Raw genomic sequence first — 6,000 nt, 5'->3', positions numbered from 1 at the left:
TGAGTGGTTCTGCCTCCAAAGAGCTGAGTGGAGACTGTCCAGCCTGTTGAAACTGAGGCTGTGACTCTGGCTATCTCTGAATTGCCTTTGGGGCCATTTTTTCCTCTCCTTGAAAAACAGTGCAGGTTCACAGCCAAATAAGCAAATCACCTCATCATGTCTAACCCAGAAGTCTCGAAGCGTTCATTCTTTTTGTCCCATCTTCATCCCCTTCAGTTCAAACTGGAAGAATTTCTGCTCATATAATCTCATAAACTCTTATCAAGTGGTTGTCCAGTCACACTCTTAGTGTTATTTTCAGAACAAGTTTTTGTCATTTTTTAATAATATGGATAAGCTGAGAATTTCTCAAATCTTCAAGTTCTGGTTCCTTTTTGCTGAACAATTTCTTCTTCAACTTATCTTTTTTTTTTTTTTTTTTTTCATTTCAGCAGAAATGGTCAGGAGGAAACCAGCTGCTCCTTCGTCACATTGCTTAGAAATGTCAAATATTTAATTTCATCACTCACAAGTTCTACTTTCCCCAAAACACTAGAATACAGTTCACCTTGGTTTTTTGCCACTTTATAACAAGGATCACCTTTCTTCCAGTTTCCAATAACATAGTCCTCAATTCCATCTGAGCCCTCACCAGAATCACCTTTACTGTTTGTTCATATGTTTAGGACGCACCTGAAAATTCTTGAGCCTCTACTCACTATCCAATTCCAAAGCAATTTCCCCATGTTTAGATATTAGTTACAGTAGCACCCCCATTTCTTGGTAACAAAATTTGTCTTAGTTCAGGGTGCCATAGCAAAATACCATAGACTGGGTGGCTTAAATAAGATAAATTTATTATCTCACAGTTCCAGAGAATAATGTCCAAGATTACAGTACCAGCAAAGTAGATTTCATTCTGAAGCCTCTTCTCTTTTCTCATAGGTAGTTATTATCTCACTGTGTACTCATATGACCTCTTTGTGTGCCTGTGGGGTAAGAGAGAGAGAGGGCAAGCTCTCTGGTGTTTTCTCCTTTCAGGGTACTAATCAGGAAGGCCCCACGCTGATGACCTCATCTAAACCTAGTTATCTCCCAAAGGCCCCATCTCCAAATACCATCACATTAGAGATTAGGCTTCAACATATGATTTTGGGGGGACAGGATTCAGTCCAAAGCAGGTGCCCTTCCTCAAGACACTTTATGTCCATCTGTAGGCAATTTGTCATAATAAACTAATTTTATTAGAACAGGGTGTTCTGCTGTTATCTGCCAGAAAATGGTTGTAATAAATACTTAAATCTGCATATTCTACCCTATGAATGCTCCTCTGGAGTTACACAGTAAGCAACCTGAACAATTATTCACTGTAGTCCAGGTTAATCCTTCCTTGTCCTCAACTGACAATTTTTATGTATGGTAAGGAAAATAAATGCTTCAAAAGTCTACTAAATCAGAAATCAGAGGTTTAGATAAGTAAACTATTTACTCCAAAATTACTACAAAGAAAGACCATCTTAATAAGTAAAGAATGTAGTATATGGTTTCAATTTGACAAGACACAATAGTGTGTGACTAAAAAACTGGGCTATAAATCGTGAGAGCTTTTTGCTAAGTTTGAGTACAGTAATTATTAAGAAAATCCATTATTTAGTAAAAGCAGCTGAGACCTTGTCAGATTCAAAATCACAAGGTTGAAATTGACTAAATAGGTCCATATGTTGGTAATCCTGTTTCCAGAAGGAACCATCCTTAAATCACCCAAAATAAATGAATATCTTGTTAAATACAGATTAACAATTCATACTATAAAATATCTTCCCTAAGTATAATTTCAATCCATGGTACTTAAAATTGAACTTGTTTTCTCTTGTTCTGTCAACGTCAGAATAAATGTTGCAGCAAATATGAAGTGCCTAGAATGTGGCAGGAATTCTGTAGATGGTAAAACAAAAATTAATTCATGTAGAACACTTCTTATTAATGTATTTAGAATACTTTTCAGGCTTCCTTCTTTTCTGGCAAGTTACACTTTTAACTTTGTACAAGCAAATATGAATCATCAACTCGTTGATTATACAGTCTGAAATTTTCTTTTTAAAATATGAATACGGCAGACCATAATCTTAGGTTTCTATTACAACACATACTGCAGACATGCAAGATTTAACAAGAAAGTAGTAACAATGTAAATAGCGTTGCTTTCAAATCTACAGAAAATGGCTTCCTAAGATTTGTGCCAATCATTCATTTTTAAAAATTGTGAATGCTGGCCAGGCATGGTGGCTCATGCCTGTAATCCCAGCATTTTGGGAGGCCGAGGCAGGGGAATAGCTTGAATCCCGGATGCAGAGGCTGTGGTGAGCCAAGATCATGTCATTGCACTCCAGCCTGGGCAATAAGAGCGAAACACCATCTAAAAAAAAAAAAAGTTGGGAATGCCTGGATTTAATAATTTGAGGAAATTTTTTAAAAAGAAAATTAGCAGTGCCTTTTCATCACCGTGGGCTCCTTTTACCTATTCTCTTTTTCTTAATTATTTCGTATCTTCGAATCTTTTCTCAATATTTTACAATAATTCTTTTTCCATTCAGCTTATCTCCACATAAAAGTATAACACATAAGAATTTCCCACAATTATCTTTTCTTTCTTTCTTTCAGATTATTTCCTTTGTCATAGATTATTTTAGATATCTTAGAGTACTTAATGTGTTTGGATTACTTCAAGAATAATTGTACATAGGCCCAATTCTGTATTGACTGGTTTTGTTCAGGTTTATGTAGTCCTACTAAAAGCAGATTTTTTTGTTTTAGTTCTTAACATTTCATGTGCAGAATATTTGTGCTATTTCATGGTAGTTTTACCTTTAATTATGTTGGCACATTTTGTGTATTTCCAGTTTTAAAATCGTATAGAAAAAAGGATCCTCAACCACTGCACTATGAGAGTAGGAGGGGTGCTCCTATTTTCCTGGCTCTTTGTCACAGCCTCCCCTCAGGAATGGAAATCATGGTGGCATAACTGGAGAGCAGCTCATCAGGCACACGAGCTTAGGGAATCCAAGGGAAGAATGCACTGGTTAATTGTGGGTCAGCATAGAAAAGAACATGATCATGTCCTTTGCAGGGACATGGATGGAGCTGGAGGCCATTATCCTTAGCAAACAAACTCAGGAGCAGAAAACCAAAAGCCACATGTTCTCTCTTATAAGTGGGAGCTAAATGCTGAGAACACATGGACACATAGAGAGGAACACACACTGGGGCCTTTAAGAGGGTGGAGGGTGGGAGGAGGCAGAGGATCAGGAAAAATAACTAATGGGTACTCGACTTAATACCTGGGTGATGAAATAATCTGTACAACAAGCCCTCACGTAACAAGTTTACCTATGCAAAACAAACCTGTACTCATACCCCTGAACTTAAAAGTTAAAAAAAGAAATAATATGATAATTTTCTTAATTGCATGGAAATGTAGTAAGAAAAAAAATTCTTAAAAAACGACTAAAATTTATATTTCCGTAGCAATTAACATAAACATTTTTTTAAACCATCAGTTTATTTTCACACACCCCCAAAAGATTCAAAAAGCGTTATCCACACTTAAATGATTTGATTTTTTAAAGTGAATCAAACAACTTTTTTTTTTCCTGATTGCATGAACTGACCAAGTGTTTGATCACTTTTAGCAGATGTTGACAATATATTGATATTACTAATGCCAACACTTTTTTTTATTTTTTATTTTTTTGAGATGGAGTCTTGCTCTGTTGCCCAGGCTGGAGTGCAGTGTTGTGATCTTGGCTCACTGCAAGTTCCGCCTCCCGGGTTCACGCCATTCTCCTGCCTCAACCTCTGGAGTAGCTGGGACTACAGGTGCCCACCACCACACCGGGCTAATTTTTTGTATTTTTAGTAGAGACAGGGTTTCACCGTGTTAGCCCGGATAGTCTGGATATCCCGACCTCGTGATCCACCTGCCTCGGCCTCCCAAAGTGCTGGGATTACAGGCGTGAGCCACCGTGCCCAGCCTACTGATGCCAACACTTTTGATAAAACATTGAACTGAGATTATTATAAACCCACCTTTCAATTTCTCATTAAATATGAAAGTTCATACTTGTTTCCTTGTTGTTTCTTGAAAATATTCTTGCAAACTATGCCAACTCTGTCTTGAAGAGGAAGAAAAAAACAAATTTACCTCCTTGACTTTACCAGATGCCATGTTATTCAAAAGTTGTTTTTGTTTTGTTTTGTTTTGTTTTCAGGGAAAAACCCATCAATCTAAGCAGTGAAAAAATGGAAAGACCCCATCACGTTTTTTAAGTATAGCTACAATATAAATGAAAGTTATTAATCTGCAGCACACCAATCCAACTCCTAAATTACATAATAAATAGGTTGCTCATTTTCTGTCACATATAGCCTCTTCTTTTTGTTAATACCATTATAATACTGCTAATACCTATGACTCGAAAAACGAGGCATACAAGGTTAGGATGCCTCTGTTAAACAAAAAGCTTTTAAGATGGGGCTTTCATTGTTTTTGAAGAGCTAATCATTCAACAATTAAATGTTTGACAAGTTTGACAAGCTAAAACTAGACAACGAAATTGCTGCTTAAAATAATAGAAAACATCCTTTTAGGGGAAATTGGTAAACCTCTTCTAGGGGAAATAAGACCTTTTTTCATGTCAGCTGAGTTTTAAGTTGCCATTAAAGTGATAATATAAAGGGAAAATAAACTGATTTTGATTACATATTTAACGTTAATTCAAGTGCCTCTTGATATCTCCCCAAATTAGTTTGTTAAAAATAAAATTGCCTGTTGACAATCTATTTTTATAAACATTTAGGTTATCTATAACTTAATTGTAGTTTTTACTTAAGGCATAACAAATAGTGTTTGTAGTACAAATGTCATTTATTTCCAAAACTTACTTAGATTTAAAAATATTTTTTACTGATTTATTTGCTCACTGTTTCTTCCTGAATCATACTCCTTCCTTCTTGATTTATTTATTTCTTAATGAAATATGTCTTTTAGTATTTTTTTTTCAAGTGAAAGTAGGAAATTCTGTGTCATTGTGCATCTTTAAACTTCTTTATTCCACCTTCTCTCTTAAATGTTTAACTTTTCACTGAGATTTATCTTGTCAGCACATTGAAGTTATGCCTTCATTCTCTTTTGGTCTTTCCTAATACTGACGAAGTCTTCCATCCACTTGATTGTTCCTTTGTAAATTACCTTTTATCTCTATTTGATTTCAAAATTCTCTCTTTGTCCTTGATGTTCTGCAATTTCACTACAAAGTGACTAGGTATAATTTGGGGGTTTTTTTGTCTAAGTTTTCAAAATAATTACTCATTGCTTCAGTTTTCAAGAAAGGTTTCAGCCATCATTTCAAATATTTCCTCTTCCCTATCAATACTATTATTTGTTACTGGAATTCTTATTAGACATATGCCAGGGCTTCTTGATATTTTTTTTCCATGCCTTTTAAATTTCCTTTAATATTTTTCTTTTCTTTTTCTCTCTCTGTTGCATTTTTATATGCTTCGATCTACCTATTCACTTATTTTTCTCTTCATCTACATCTAGTCTACATACTTTCTATTATTGTTTTATTTCAATTATTTGTGATTTTATTTGACTGAAATCTCTTTTTGGCTTACACTAGTGGGAGCAGGGAACACAGGATTCTATAGTGTTCTGAAGAGATAATGCTATAAGTGATTTGAAAGAGCAAATGCCTCTGATAAGACTGTAAGATGCACGAGAGAAAGGATGTTTCATTATCTAGGTAGCCCTACTACCCAGTAAACAGCCTGGCAAATAGTATGTTCTCAATAAATGTTTTCAGTAATGGATTAAATATAAACCAAGTAAATGTTAAACTTCACAACAATATACCTTAATATTAATATGTTGCCTTTAGTAATTGTCAGTAGTTCAAGTACAGTAATTCTCAAACCAGAGATATTAAAAATCACCTCTGGAAAACACTAAAGTGTAGATCC

The 6,000-nt window shown here is 35.1% G+C and overlaps 1 long non-coding RNA gene across 1 annotated transcript in view; it reads right to left on the bottom strand.

Moving 5' to 3' along the window:
* Positions 1–799: 799 nt before the first annotated feature.
* LOC131383536 (uncharacterized) overlaps positions 800–6,000 on the bottom strand; it is a 62,491-nt gene continuing 57,290 nt past the window's right edge. Inside the window, exon 5 of the long non-coding RNA XR_009213677.1 lies at positions 800–2,395. This is a non-coding gene — a long non-coding RNA (uncharacterized LOC131383536). The remainder of the gene's footprint in view (positions 2,396–6,000) is intronic.

Source organism: Hylobates moloch, unplaced genomic scaffold, assembly GCF_009828535.3.
Source record: "Hylobates moloch isolate HMO894 unplaced genomic scaffold, HMol_V3 SCAFFOLD_5, whole genome shotgun sequence".
NCBI classification, from domain to species: domain Eukaryota; kingdom Metazoa; phylum Chordata; class Mammalia; order Primates; family Hylobatidae; genus Hylobates; species Hylobates moloch.
Note: the sequence above shows the minus strand (reverse complement) of the source record. Positions and strands in the feature narration are given on the sequence as shown.